The sequence below is a fragment of the Perognathus longimembris genome, chromosome 10, assembly GCF_023159225.1.
Source record: "Perognathus longimembris pacificus isolate PPM17 chromosome 10, ASM2315922v1, whole genome shotgun sequence".
Taxonomy (NCBI): domain Eukaryota; kingdom Metazoa; phylum Chordata; class Mammalia; order Rodentia; family Heteromyidae; genus Perognathus; species Perognathus longimembris.
In genome coordinates, this window is record NC_063170.1 from 30645314 (window position 1) to 30659413 (window position 14100).

General features: G+C 36.4%; 1 pseudogene; it reads right to left on the reverse strand.

The window, feature by feature from the left end:
- Nucleotides 1-780: 780 nt before the first annotated feature.
- On the reverse strand, nucleotides 781-1693 carry LOC125357911 (annotated as a pseudogene).
- Nucleotides 1694-14100: the final 12407 nt, after the last annotated feature.

Consider the following 14100-nt stretch of genomic DNA (forward strand, 5'->3'; position numbering starts at 1 on the left):
TAAATTCTTTTCTTGTCATTTCAAAATCTAGAACTTCCAGTACAATATTAAAGAATTTCAAAATTTATATATCCTTTTCTTGTTTTTGATTTTTAGGACTAAGCATTCAGTCTTTCAATGTTAACTCTAATATCAGAGTATTTTTAGTTTCCTTTCATTAAGCTGAAGTAAGTCTTTTTTAACTTTTTTTTCTTTATTGTCAATGTATGATACAGTGGGGTTACAGTACTATCAGTATTATATCTATAATAAATTAATCCTAAATTACATATGGTTTTCTTTTTAATTTATTTTATGTTCACATGTGAATGAAATTGATCATAAAAGTAGATGTCTATGTCTCAAATATATATCATAAAAATTATCAGAATATTAAATAATGGAGATTTTCTGAAAATAGATGTAGTTTTCCTTCTGTGTTCTTTGATGCCTGTGCTTATGTGGTCATAGGAGGAATCATGAGTACCAGAGTATGTTATGTAATTGAAGAAAATATGTAAAATCATTTGAGGTTTCATCCAGTTAAGTAATTCAATCAGTGCCTGATCATCTGTTAGATACATGTTTCAAGATAAACTTAAGAAAATGCTTGCATTCTCTGAACATCCATTAATAAAAATACAATTGAACTCCTGTTTATATATCAATTGTAACAAAGCACATTAGAAATTTCATAAAGAGAAGTTCAAGAAGCCATCTTTGAACAGAATCACATTTAACCAGATGTCAGTAATGAGTGTGAATATGATACACTGAGGAAAGCTAGAACTCAATGCAATGTCACTTGTGTGTTCCACAGTGTTTCATAGCTCCTTTCACATCTTCATTTCTCAATGTGTAGATAATGGGGTTCCAAAGTGGAGTACACATAGTATAAAAAAACAGACAGAAGCTTGTCCGCAGAGAATCTACTGAAAGGCCATATGTAAATGAAAATACATGGCCCAAAGAATAATGCCATGATATGTGCAGAACAAGTTTAGAATACCTTGGTAATGCCTTCTGAAGTATGTTACAAGACAGTGTTGACACTGGCAATGTAGGAGACCATCACAAGTAGAAAACAGCTCACAGAAATCAGCCAACTGTCTGCAAACATGAGCAAACCCAAAATGTTGGTATCCATGCATGCCAGTTTGATTACCAGAGGGAGGTCACAGAAGAAACTGGCCACTTCATTTGGGCCACAATATGGTCAGTCCACAGTAAATGCGACTTGACTGATGGAATGAGGAAACCAATGACCCAGTAAATGAACACCAACTTGATACAAGTTGGTTGTCTCATCGTTGTCATATAATAAAATGGTTTGCATACGGCCACATATCCGTCATATGCCACGGAAACCAAAAGCACCCTCTCAGCCCCACCAGTAAAGTTCAATAGAAAGATCTGAACCATGCATCTTCCAGAGGATATGAGCTTTCTGTTTCTCAGAAAATCCCAAATCATCTTGAAGGTAGCAAATGAAGCCAGCCACATGTCCAACAAAGAGAAGTTCGCCAGCAGGAAGTGCATTGGGGAGGAGTACAAGTTCGGGGAAGAAATTACAGCTATCATGATGAGGAAGTTTCCTAGAATGATAGCGACATAAATTCCACATAAAAGTATGAAGAAAAAATTGTAGATGTTTTGAAGAGCAGAGTCCATGTAAAACAAATTCTGACACTACAGAACAATTCTGGAGGTCCATTGTCTCAGGTTTCAGATTGTGTTCTGGATCTATATAAGGGAAAGAAAATGATACTTTTAAAGTCTATTTGTATGATTCTGGAAGACTTTGTTTTAACTGAAGTAAACCAGGCTAGGAAAGACAAATATATGATATATAAAACTTTGACTTTACATGAATAGAGAAGAAAGGTTATTAGAATTTGAGAAGGTGAGGGGCTGGGGATATGGCCTAGTGGTGGGAGAGCTTGCCTCGTATACATGAGGCCCTGGGTTCGATTCCCCAGCACCACATATACAGAAAAACGGCCAGAAGTGGCGCTGTGGCTCAAGTGGCAGAGTGCTAGCCTTGAGCAAGGAAGCCAGGGACAGAGTTCAGGCCCTGAGTCCAAGGCCCAGGACTGGCAAAAAAAAAAAAAGAATTTGAGAAGCTGAGTGGATTGGGACAAAGTTACCCAACTTGCATAATATTTCATTTAAATAGTGTAAGTTTTCTACAACCTTTACTGTGTTTGATGGTGGTTGTAGCTATTAACAATATACCATACACTTGAGATTTGCAAAAAGAGCAGATTTTGAAAGTTTTTCCTAAATTTTCATAAGCCACGACATAATGCATATCCTAAAATAGCTTGACTTAGCTATTCTTCAATGTATGTATACATTGTTAGACACTTAAAGTCATCTAATATGTTTTACTCAATGTAGATTTTCGAGTAAGATACAAGATACAATACAATATATGGAAGATTGTAAACAACATGAACATATTCAATAAGATATTTATAGTATTTCTTCAGATGTAGTTAGACATTCTCAAAGAACTAAGTATAGATGATTGCTATAGGAAAACATCGGATTTGTCTGATCCTTGTCCTTGGAAAACATCTAAGCACTGAAGTTAAGAGCATGAACCCAAAATCCTTAGGAGAACTGAGAATATTAAGATTTTTCTGAGTAGTTTTGATTTTTGCCTTCAGTATAGATATCATTGACCAATAGGTAAATTTTTTACTTATCAAACTAAAGACTTGAATGAACAGTTTGAAATAATATCATTGCGTGAAAAAGAAAACTGCAAAAGATCAACAACTTCTACTTTACCTATATTTATATACACATAAAGCAAAATGGAGAAAAGAATTTCAGAGGGTTACTAAATCTATTTAAATAACAACCCAAGTCTCTTAAACCCAAGAGACTCTCTGATGACAACATTGAAAGAAGAACTATTCCTATAATTTAAGAAAGCATGTTTGGAATATAAAAGCTTGTTTAGGGTGATGAACAAATATAGGATATCTCTCAGAACTTGAACTCAAGTTTGGCATATTTGAAGTGGTTTTTGCATGTGTGTGTTTAGCATTTTATGAGTCACACAGTTGTGTTATGTGTGAGTATACACAGTGGCAAATATTATGTTTCCCGGTATTGTCTTTAAGGAAAATTTGATGAAAATGATATAATTGTTATATAAATCTTTTTATGTATTCTCTTTTATTTTTTATAATTGGCATGACATAAAATTTTATTGTACTATGTTAAGATTTGCATGATGAATGAAGATAGCATAAAATCACAGATGCTATCTTCTGCAATTTTTACTTCAACAACTTGGAGAGAGCATAATTAGGAAAGGTTCGTACATTACAGAGTATTTTGACATTCAAATTACAGATAGACAATAAGCGGAACTGAGGGGAGTGATAGACCAACAAATAGAGAAAGAGGAGGCAAAGGGAGAGTAAAAAAATAACAAGGAAGTAGACATATCAGATAACAGCTATAGTTTGTTATTATATCATATATACATAATATTCTTATCATAAATGTAATGGGAATGTAGTTCAGACCTGGAGAAACAAAGTTTGGATGGTTTCGCTCATTAATGACAGGTAGAATGTGCCTACAAATCTGTAAGTAAACACACTGTTTTGTATACAAGCAGTTCCAAATGAATTTATATATATATATGATATTCCTATCATAAATGTAATGGGAATGTAGTTCAGACCCAGAGAAACAAAGTTTGGATGGTTTTGCTCATTAATGACAGATAGAATGTGCCTACAAATCTGTAAGTAAACACACCATTTTGTATGCAAGCAGTTCCAAATGAATTAATTGAATTATAATAAATTCTATAAAGATCTCAAATAGAACACTTTTAGATACTATGTCCAAGCCTCCCAAAGAATTCACCAAGGAATGGGTACATGCAAGGGGGGATGGCAAAAAGGAGAGAGGGGTACACAATGAAACTGTGAATGGGAGGAAAATGCATTCAAGAATGCATTGTATATACCCCAAAATTGAGAAATTTAAGGGAAGGAGTGGTTCAAAAGAGGATGAGATTTTGAAGGAGGTGATGCAAGATACATTGTATTAATGTACTGCTTTTTAAAATGACACCTCCCTTGTACAACTACTTAAAGATCATAACAAATAAATAATAAAACAGTGCAAACTTTTTATTTTAGCAATTAATATTTTTCATAGTTAACTAATTTATATTTTAATATTTATATTCTCCTGCTGTTTTCTTACTCTATTTCACAATTTGTTCTATCCTATAACAATACCAAATCCTATAACAATACTAATGACATCACCTCAAGTTTACTTCAATATATGTTTTGCCTAGAATGTGAATTTGTTCTCTTGCTATGTATTTTTGCTCGACATTTGGAATATGTTTTTATAAATATTTATTGTTGCTGATATACAGTTTTGAGTCATTACTGACTGTTGAAGGGTTTATTTGGTAAAAGAAAGAACATAATTTTATTTGTTTTGCCAGTCCTGGGGACTGGAATCAGCATTTGAGCACTGTCCCTGGCTTTTCTATGCTCAAGGCTAGCACTCTACCTCTTGAGCCACAGCACCACTTTCGGATTTTTCTGGTTATGTGGTGCTGAGAAATTGAACCCAGAGCTTCATGCATGCTAGGCAAGCACTCTACCACTAAGACACATTCCCAGCCCATAATTTGATTTCACTTTTAAAATTTAAATGTAAATAACTGTCTTCTTAAGAAGACCGACAGTAAATGATATGTTTATGGTAAGATTTCTAGTTAAGTGCAACAGAAGGAAGAAAGACCTGGTTCAACATTCCTCTTATTTAAGAACTGAAGGTCAGGCAAAATTAATAGTTCATTAATGAAAAAAAAGTTTCTAATGTTTAACTTTCCCTTTCTTTTTTTACTTTTAGCTTTCTTTTGTATTTTTGTTCATGTTATGTAGTTGTACAAATGTGTTGCAATTCCACAAGTTCAGTTATGAGTACAGTGTTTCTTGATCCTCCTTCATTCTTCCCCATTCTGTTCCTCCTCTCAAATTACTTAGTTCATTTTTTCCCATAATGTACATTGAATACAATGATTGCATTTGCTCGCACTTCCTCCCTCCCTTCTTTTAGCCCCCTTTTCTCACCTCCTCAGGACATGTTTCAGCTTCCTGGTAATAATTTTGATAAATAGTAATTCAATTGTTCAGAGAAATTACACCTTTCACTCCATCCCTCCCTCCTTTCTTTTCGTTGTTCTCTCTCTCTCTCTCTCTCTCTCTCTCTCTCTCTCTCTCTCTCTCTCTCTCTCTCCTTTGTCATTTCTGCTTTGTGCTGTGCATGAGCTAAGGGCCTGAGACCTGTCCCTTAACTTTCTTTTGTCATTTGTGGGGCTTGAACTCTGGGGCTGGTTGCTGTCCCTGAACTCTTCACGTCAAGACTAGTGCTCTACCACTTTGAGCAACATTGTCACTTCCAATTAAGTGGCACAGTAGATGAGGAATATGCCATAACATAAAGTAGATACAGTAAAAGAATTGTAAAACTCTAGATAAACTCTAGTTTGTTTAGTTCACTTAACCCTCTGTTCAACTAAACTTATTAAAGAATAACAAGAGCCCAAAACTAATTTTGTTTTTGAAATGTCATAAATGTATAGTACTAATGCACTCTGATGAAATAAATTTTTATTAATTACAATTGTCTCATCTTTATGTTAGAATTTTAAATCTCAAATTTATAGCTTCTTAGAATACCCTCCAAATGATCACAAATAAAGAATTCTTAACAAGGCCATTAACATTGTCTTGATATACATTCTAGCATATAAACTACCAGACATAGAGCTTCTCTTTCATTCTTGCCTTTATTTGTACCCATGAAAAATTTTACATGAAATGCAGCACATAGTTGGGTTTAATTTAGTATTTTATGAAGATAAGCTGAATGGAAAGCTAAAATAGCTAAATGGAAGACTCAAGAAAATCTACTGAGTAAAAGTTACTTAACGTTTACAACAGTTCTACAACCCTAAATGCACTAAAATTATGGAATTCCACATTTTAAATGACAGCATTATGGTAAATAATTATATGTAAATAATGGTTGCCTTTGATAAAAAATATAAAGTAGAGTTAGTTCTAATTTCAGATAAGTCTGAATTGTAAAAGCCTTTATAATGAATGATACATTTAGAACCAGAAAAAGGATGAGTAATTCTTGTATAAACATAAAGTATTTTGTATGTATATTTAAAATATTTTTAAATTACAAGTGCTACAAAATACTCACGAATAACAATAACAAAATTAATTGTACCTAGCAAGATATTATGTAATACAATGACAAAGGGCAAGATAAAATAGTTTCTATTTGATGTTAGCCAAAGAAAAATGTTCACATAGTTCTCAAATGGTTTTACTAATGTTCCTCAGTGTTGATCCTGTAGATCTCCCATTTGTATTCCACATTTATTTACAGTTAGGTGGAACAATGAAAGCATATATTTTTAAATACGTATTTTTCCTGCCTTTTAGAAATGACATGAGGACATCATAATTATAAGAAATTAGAGAATTTCAGACTGGAGCTTTCTTTGGGCATAAGAATATATATATTCATTCTCCTTCACACCAAAATAGGGAATCCTTAATGATGGAGCATTCATGATCAATTGCCATATCAGAGACTGGTGAATAACATACACACACACACACACACACACACACACACACACACACGAGAAATGTCAGTGGACAAAGGTGGGGTTTTGTGAAGTTTTCCTTTAAAAGTAGGAATCCTTCATTTAGGGTCTTTGATTTCTATTGCAGAATAAAAAGTTCTGGGTGAGTTATTATTAAGAAAATTTGGCAGAGCTTAACTAAACAAGCAGGAAAGCAGACAGTCAAGCAGAAAGGCAGAGCACATTGCAGCAAAGTGTAGGTGCTCTCTTAGGGAGAGAGAGAGAACAAAAAAACAGAACTCCTTGGCTGTTCTGGTATTTATATGGTAAAGGCAGGAGGTCTGGCTTCAAGTTATGTAAAAATAGGTGCTTAAATCTTTGTTCTAATCAAACCTGGTGTTACTTTCTGAGTTTCCAGGTAAGAATACCTTCTGTCGTAATACAGATCCTATCCTTGAGATAAAGGGGCACCCTGTTATCTGCATTTGGGCAGGAGGTGGTTTAATTTTTTTGCCAGTCCTGGGCCTTGAACTCAGGGCCTGAGCACTGTCCCTGGCTTCTTTTTGCTTAAGGGTAGCACTCTGCTTGAGACACCGAGTCACTTCTGAACGTTTTCTATATATGTGGTGCTGGGGAATAGAACCCACGGCTTCATGTATATGAGGCAAACATTTTTGCCACTAGGCCATCTTCCCAGCCCTGGTGGTTTAATTTTGAGGAAGCAATTTTCTCAGGAAAGAATGTATCCTGTTGTATCTCTGTGGAGAAAAATGGCACTTCTCTTTTTCTAAATACCATATTTCTATGTTGTTTTCACCAGGCCTCAGTTTCCTTGTTATCCTGTTTCATTTTCCCCTAAATGATGCTGCTCCCTTAATTTTAAAGGAAGTACATAAAGGAATAGCTCTTCTATTTATGGTAAGTTTACCATACCTCATTTTCCCCTAGTCTGTCCTGCTTCATTTCTCCTAAAATGACTTTCATCTCTTAATTTTAACAGAAGTATGTGAAGGAATATCTCCTATATTTGTTGTAGCTGACCGTACATCATTTTACCCAATTCTATACGGCTTCATTTCCCCTAAAATGATTTCGTTACCTTAATCTTGAGGGACGTAGATGGACAAGCTTTAAGCTTGAGTTTTTAAATTCCCGTCAGCCATTTATCATACCTCATTTTCCCTAGGCTATTGTGGCTCAAGAAAATCTCAAATAAATAATCAAATGATGTACCTTAAGGCCTAAGAAAACAAGAGCAAGCTAAACTCAAAATTAGTCAAAGAAAAGAATAAAATCAGGAGCTTTAGTTTCTTTCTGTAATTCTAGCTACTCAGGTGGTAGAGATTTGAGAATTTTAGTATGAATACAATCTACATACAAAGTTAACAATGCTGTCTCAACAAATAAGTTGTTGTGGTGGGTTATATCCATAATCCCTGTATGTACGAGGCACACATAGGGGAATTGTGGTCTGAGGCAAGCCATAGGCAAGAAGTATGAGATTTTGTGTGAAAATTTCTTTAAAAATATTTGTGAGATTTTGTTCAAGGTATAGAGCACCTGTCTAACAAGCACAAGGTCCAGAGTTCAAACCCCATTACTGCCAAAAATTAGAATTAACAAAGAGCAAATTGAAAATTAATCAATATAAAGATTTATACAATCCTATTATTTTCATTAACTGTGTTAAATGTAAAATGTTTGGGAAGTATAAAATTTCTGTCAGATTAACAATAACAAATACAGATTTTTGGTTCTTTCTAAAACTTTTATGGAAATTGAGAACCTAGATTTTGTAAAATTTATTTTAAATTATAGATTTAAATATGTCCGCAATGATGTTGACATTAAGTCATGTTTTCTTACTGGTTTGTTTTGCCTTTTCTTTTTTTTTTTTTTTTTTTGGCCAGTCCTGGGCCTTGGACTCAGGGCCTAAGCACTGTCCCTGGCTTCTTCCCACTCAAGGCTAGCACTCTGCCACTTGAGCCACAGCGCCGCTTCTGGCCGTTTTCTGTATATGTGGTGCTGGGGAATCAAACCTAGGGCCTCGGGTATACCGAGGCAGGCACTCTTGCCACTAGGCTATATCCCCAGCCCCATGTTTTGCCTTTTCTTGAAAACAGTAATTATAACAATAACATAGTTGTGACACTACTGGAAAATTAATGCTGATGGAAATAATCTCTCAAATTTGTTTTTAAATAGCTATTTTATTTAGGGCACTTGTTATATAAGAAATATCTGTCAATATTGGATATTTTAATTGTCATTTTCCATTCCAGCCATCTATAGGAAATATCCTGCTTGGGAAAAAAATAATCATTCCAAGAACTCGTGATCTCAGGCACCAAAAGAAAGACTTGTTTCCTAGATTTTGGCTCAGATGTCCAACAAATACAAGAATTAAATTTCTTGCCAAGATCAGAGAGGTATCTTTAAAACTATTAAAAGTAAATGGTACGGGGCTGGGATTGTGATTTAGTGGTAGAGTGCTTGCTTAGCATGCATGAGGTCCTAGGTTCATTTCCTTGGCACCTCATAATCAAAAAATAAATAAAATTAATTTAAAAAGGCATGGAAAAAAGTAAATTGTATGAATATAAAGTATAAATGCATATGTATTAGCTAGAGAGAGGTAAAATGAATCAGTAGAAAATAAACTGAAATACTAAAATGTTATTGGCTAGTACATAATACAATTTTCATTACATATTTCAATCTATAAAGGGTAATTAACTTAGATTATTATATGTGTTTTATAAATTATTGCCATAAAACATTATCATGTGTCATGAAAGATAACTGATCTTTTATTATATTCAAGTGAAGTGATGGAAGTAGTTAAGTATTACTAATACTGCTGTGTTAAACGTTTCACAAGCTGGCCCTGCTGTGAAGTTATGTAGGTGTATTTACCCAACTTGCTTTGGACTTATTTTGCTCTGCATTGATCACACCTATAAGCCCCCCTTCCCCTGGAGAGTTTCATCTTGTTTGCCACCTGATGGTTACATGATTTCCAGTAAGGTCAAGACACCCTGACCTGTTTGCTGTGACTGACACTTCTTGGAAGTAAAAAGCTACTAACCTTATGCTAAAGGGATTTGGGGTTTATAAGCAGCCTTCTGAGATGGCCCAGGAATGCATTCTAGATCCAGTCTTTTTCTCATTCAAATAAAATTTTGCTTGACCTGAACCCTGTGATCTCTGGATCTCACTGCCTGTTGATCCGTGGACCCCATAACACAAGAACATGTAATTTAAAGATATTGTTTCAAATAGCCATGAGTGCCTTGTCCCTCTGAGATCAGGAGCAAGGCAGTGATGGAGACCAGGCTGTGGAACTGGTTTTGGAGTACCTGGGGACTTCTGCCTAATTCCAGCAACAGATCCTGAGGGTCCCATGAACAGGGCTTTTATGAATCATCAAATAGGGGAGTACGTGCAAAGAGGAAGATAGCAGTCTCTTTGAAGTTACTGACACCATAATGGGGGAAATAATCCTAGGATTCATGACTTCCTGAAAACAGGATGTGAAGGTGAGCAGTAACAAACACAATTTGGTTAGGCTTCTGCCTGGCACCAAAGTCTGGGGAAGTTTGGAAGCTGAATAGTATACACCTAGATTGGAATCTGTGGTCTTCATAATGCTAGGAGCAGTAGACTTTCTCCAGCTGCACAGACTTCTGAGAGTCAGAGATTGGCATTCCAATTCTTTTTGGCAAACCTCATGGCTCCCCACTTACAGGTTCCCACAAGGATAATAAGTAAAAAGACTAACATGTAAAACAATGTTTTGTCAAATATGGGCCAAAACTTTTGAGGAAAGAAATTTTAAGGAATAAAGTTTATAATAAGGAAGTAGAAGTGTGGTAGAGCACCTCCTTTAGGAGAAAATATTAAAGGAAAGCATCCAGGCCCTGAGTTGAAGCCTAGAATTACACACACATACGCACACACACACACACACATTTGTGAAAACCAAGGAAAAGTGTATCCCCCGCCCTGAGCTCCTAGAAACAATAGATCTTGTAAAATTTCACAGTCTTAGACGTTACTCTTAGCTTCTATAACACCATTTTGGTGACTCCGTGCTAGAGGGCTGCACCCTCACACATGAGACTAATTCCTTGTGGGTTGACATTTAAAAATATATGTACCCCTTGTTCCTCTCTGTATCTAGGTAGCAACCATAGTAGTAGATACAGAAATGCCACAGAGAGTATCAGGTTGGTTTAACTTATGGAGTACTGGATTTTTTTAGCCCACTCATGCTTGCTCAGTTGATATTAGGGGAACAAGGTAACAACTGTTAAAATAAATTTGATATTAGGTCAGCCTGACTGTGAAATTCTGCATGTGTAAACAGCTTGCTTAACCCATTTGTGACTTGCTCTGCTCCCTGCATTAACCCCCTGAATCAGTACTACATGACCACCTGCTATAGAATGCGTAGCTTCTACCTTTAAAAACCCAGCCCAAGCTGAGAATATGGCCTAGTGGTAAAGTGCTTGCCTCTCATACATGAAGCCCTGGGTTCGATTCCTCAGCACCACATATATAGAAAAAAAAGCAGGAAGTGGCTCTGTGGCTCAAGTAGTAGAGTGCTAGCCTTGGGCAAAAAGCAGCCAGGGACAGTGCTCAGGCCCAGAGTCCAATCCCCAGGACTGGCAAAAAAAAAACAACCCACAAAACAAACAAACAAATAACAGCCTGCAGTGACTCATTGCTGTTCTTTACCATCCTGATGGTGGAGATCAGATGCTTTGCACAGCTAGATAACAATGCCTACTCTGATTAAGTGAGTGCTGGTGACTTTCTTGTCATGGGTGTGAGTCGTGGGTGGCCAGGATTCTGCATAATGTATATTATATTACATCATACATGTACTATGTTATATACTGTATATTATATATACTTATAATACATAGTATATATCAATAATATATACTATATAATACATATTGATAACATATGTTATCATTATGTAATATAATAACTATTGTAATAAAATGAAAAAGAGAAAGAAAAAAAATTAACTGATGGTATACATTCACATTTTCCCATTTCAATATACTTCTAGTCTATAATTTGTATAAAGACATTTGAATTACAATTTTAGGTTGCTATTAGTTTTAGAAAAGAGTAAAAAACCTCCTTAATACAAGTTATTGCAAATACAGTTAACAAAAAATTTTATATTCCTTGATGAAATGTTATCTCAGTGACCTACTACCAAAAGTATTAATACAAAATTAGAAGATTTTCCTGTTTACTTCTTAGAGAAATCCTTGCTTATATCACTAGAAATGTATTTGTCTTAAAAATAATTTATTTTGGGGGACTTCTGGGAAGAAGGCAGAGGAGCAGTACAGCCCTAGCTAAGCTCCATCCGACATCCCAGTTTTACCACTCCCAGAGAAATTTTACTCCTAGAATGACAGCTCAAGTAAGTTATAACAGTACAGGGATTCTGGCCAGGAAGTAAAAATCAACTTTGCTGACCTGAAAACACAGGTTTGAGCTCCAGGCAGCATCCCACCGCCGTGCCGGTGGCTGTGCCAACACAGTGCCCAGCTTTTCGTGCACCTAAAGCACACAGTGGCAACCAGGAATAAATCCTCCAAGTGGCTACAGACAGATGCTGATAGCAGGTTGAGCATGGACAGGCCAAAATCTCAGAGAAAGCATGAGTACCCCACAAAAGACATTCTCACTAGCACCCATAGAGCAGCACCTGGAAGCTAGCCCTTCCCCCACTTCCAGAGCAAAGCACCATCTTTGACACCGGCATAGGGTCAGACCAGACTGGATCTAAAGCGGACCTGGGGAAAGCGAGGTCAAAGGGGCCATCTTTCAAAAGGGCAAGAGGAACAGACCAGTGAAAGCCAGCTCCTCCCAGGAGAATGACCCCTGCCCAGGAGGGAGGCAGGTCCCAGGCCTTGGTTCACAGACTCAGGTGAAGTCAGCCAGAGCTGCCCTGCCCTGCCCGCTGGATTTTCTAAATTAAAACTGAAAGCGGTGAGCAGCTACCTGTGTCAAGGAACAATAAGATGGGAGAATAAACAGTTCCCAAGAGAGATAAATGGTCCATCACAGAGGAAGCCCAATTCCCAGCTGAAAATGGAGTTGAATTCCATAGCCAGCTCCGCCCAGGAGGCCACCCCACCCAGCAGGGAGGAACCTCCCCCAGGCAAGCGACTCTCAGCCTGACAAACCTGGCCAGAGGTGCCCCACCCTGCTGAGTTCACAGCCTATTCAAAGCCAGGCGTTAAGGCAGAGGTCCAACAGCAGATGGGAGGAGCCACAGTTCCCAAAACTGTTCAGCATCCTGCATGTACAGAAGACAACCAAGTCCAACCTGCAAGCTGTGTGAACCACAGAGCCCCAGGATTTCACTAACAGGGGAGGAGGGTCAAAGCAGATCCACCCCTTGCAAATTTGAAAGCAAGTCAAACCAGCCAAGCAGCAGGAAATTAGACTGCAGACCATCACAAAGAAACCTGAGACTGGAGAAAGCCCACCCAAACAAAGAATACTCCATTTTCTTTTAAACATTTTTTTAAACTTTTTATTTTTCATTTGTGAGACATCGTTTGCTTTTTTCCCCATTTTTATTCATTTGTTTAATCGTTTTATTTTTGTTTTTCTGGGGTTTTATTTTTTTGATAATTTATTTGTGTTTTGTGCATTTGTCTTCCAGTATTTTTTCTTTGTTTCTCTCTTCACATTCTTTTTCCCTAAAATTACTTTCCTATGACTAACACCTTCACTCTTTTCTGCTGACTGTCCATTATCTATCATTTTAACCTTGTTCTTTCTACTGATTCTACTCTTTTTAATATTTCCACGTCACTGAATCTAAACCAAAATCATCACCTCCCATTTATTTTACTCTATTCTTGGCACTACCTTTAACTTACCCTGCTGATTTACTTCCAGGACCTTCAGACTCCATTGACCCCTGGTTAATGGAGAGAGGGTATTCCTCTTCAATCCAAGTAAATAAAAGGGGTTCATAGAGAAATCCAGCCAGACAAAAAAGAATTTTACATAAGAACAAAAATTTCTCAAAGGGTTGTAAGAGTAACTACTGAATACAGGGCTCAGGATTGGTTGTTATATCAAAATTGTATTCTTTACGAATACCAAATCTAATTTTATATACAGGTATACAATGTATCGGAATATACTTGTGAAATTCAAAGATTTACACAACAGGGCTTGGTAAGGTCATCTTTAGATCTTAAATGCTGCTCACAGGTGATTGTAGATTGGCATTCCCAATCCAAAAGGGCAAAAGAAGCACAAGAAATATAGCAAACAATGGAGTCTCATCTCCCACTCAAAACAAGCAGGAAGCAGAGCAGTCAATCAAAGACATAGAAGAGAACACTCAAAATGCTCTACAAAGTCTACTGATAAAAATGTTAAATGAAAAGTTTGAATCAATACATCAA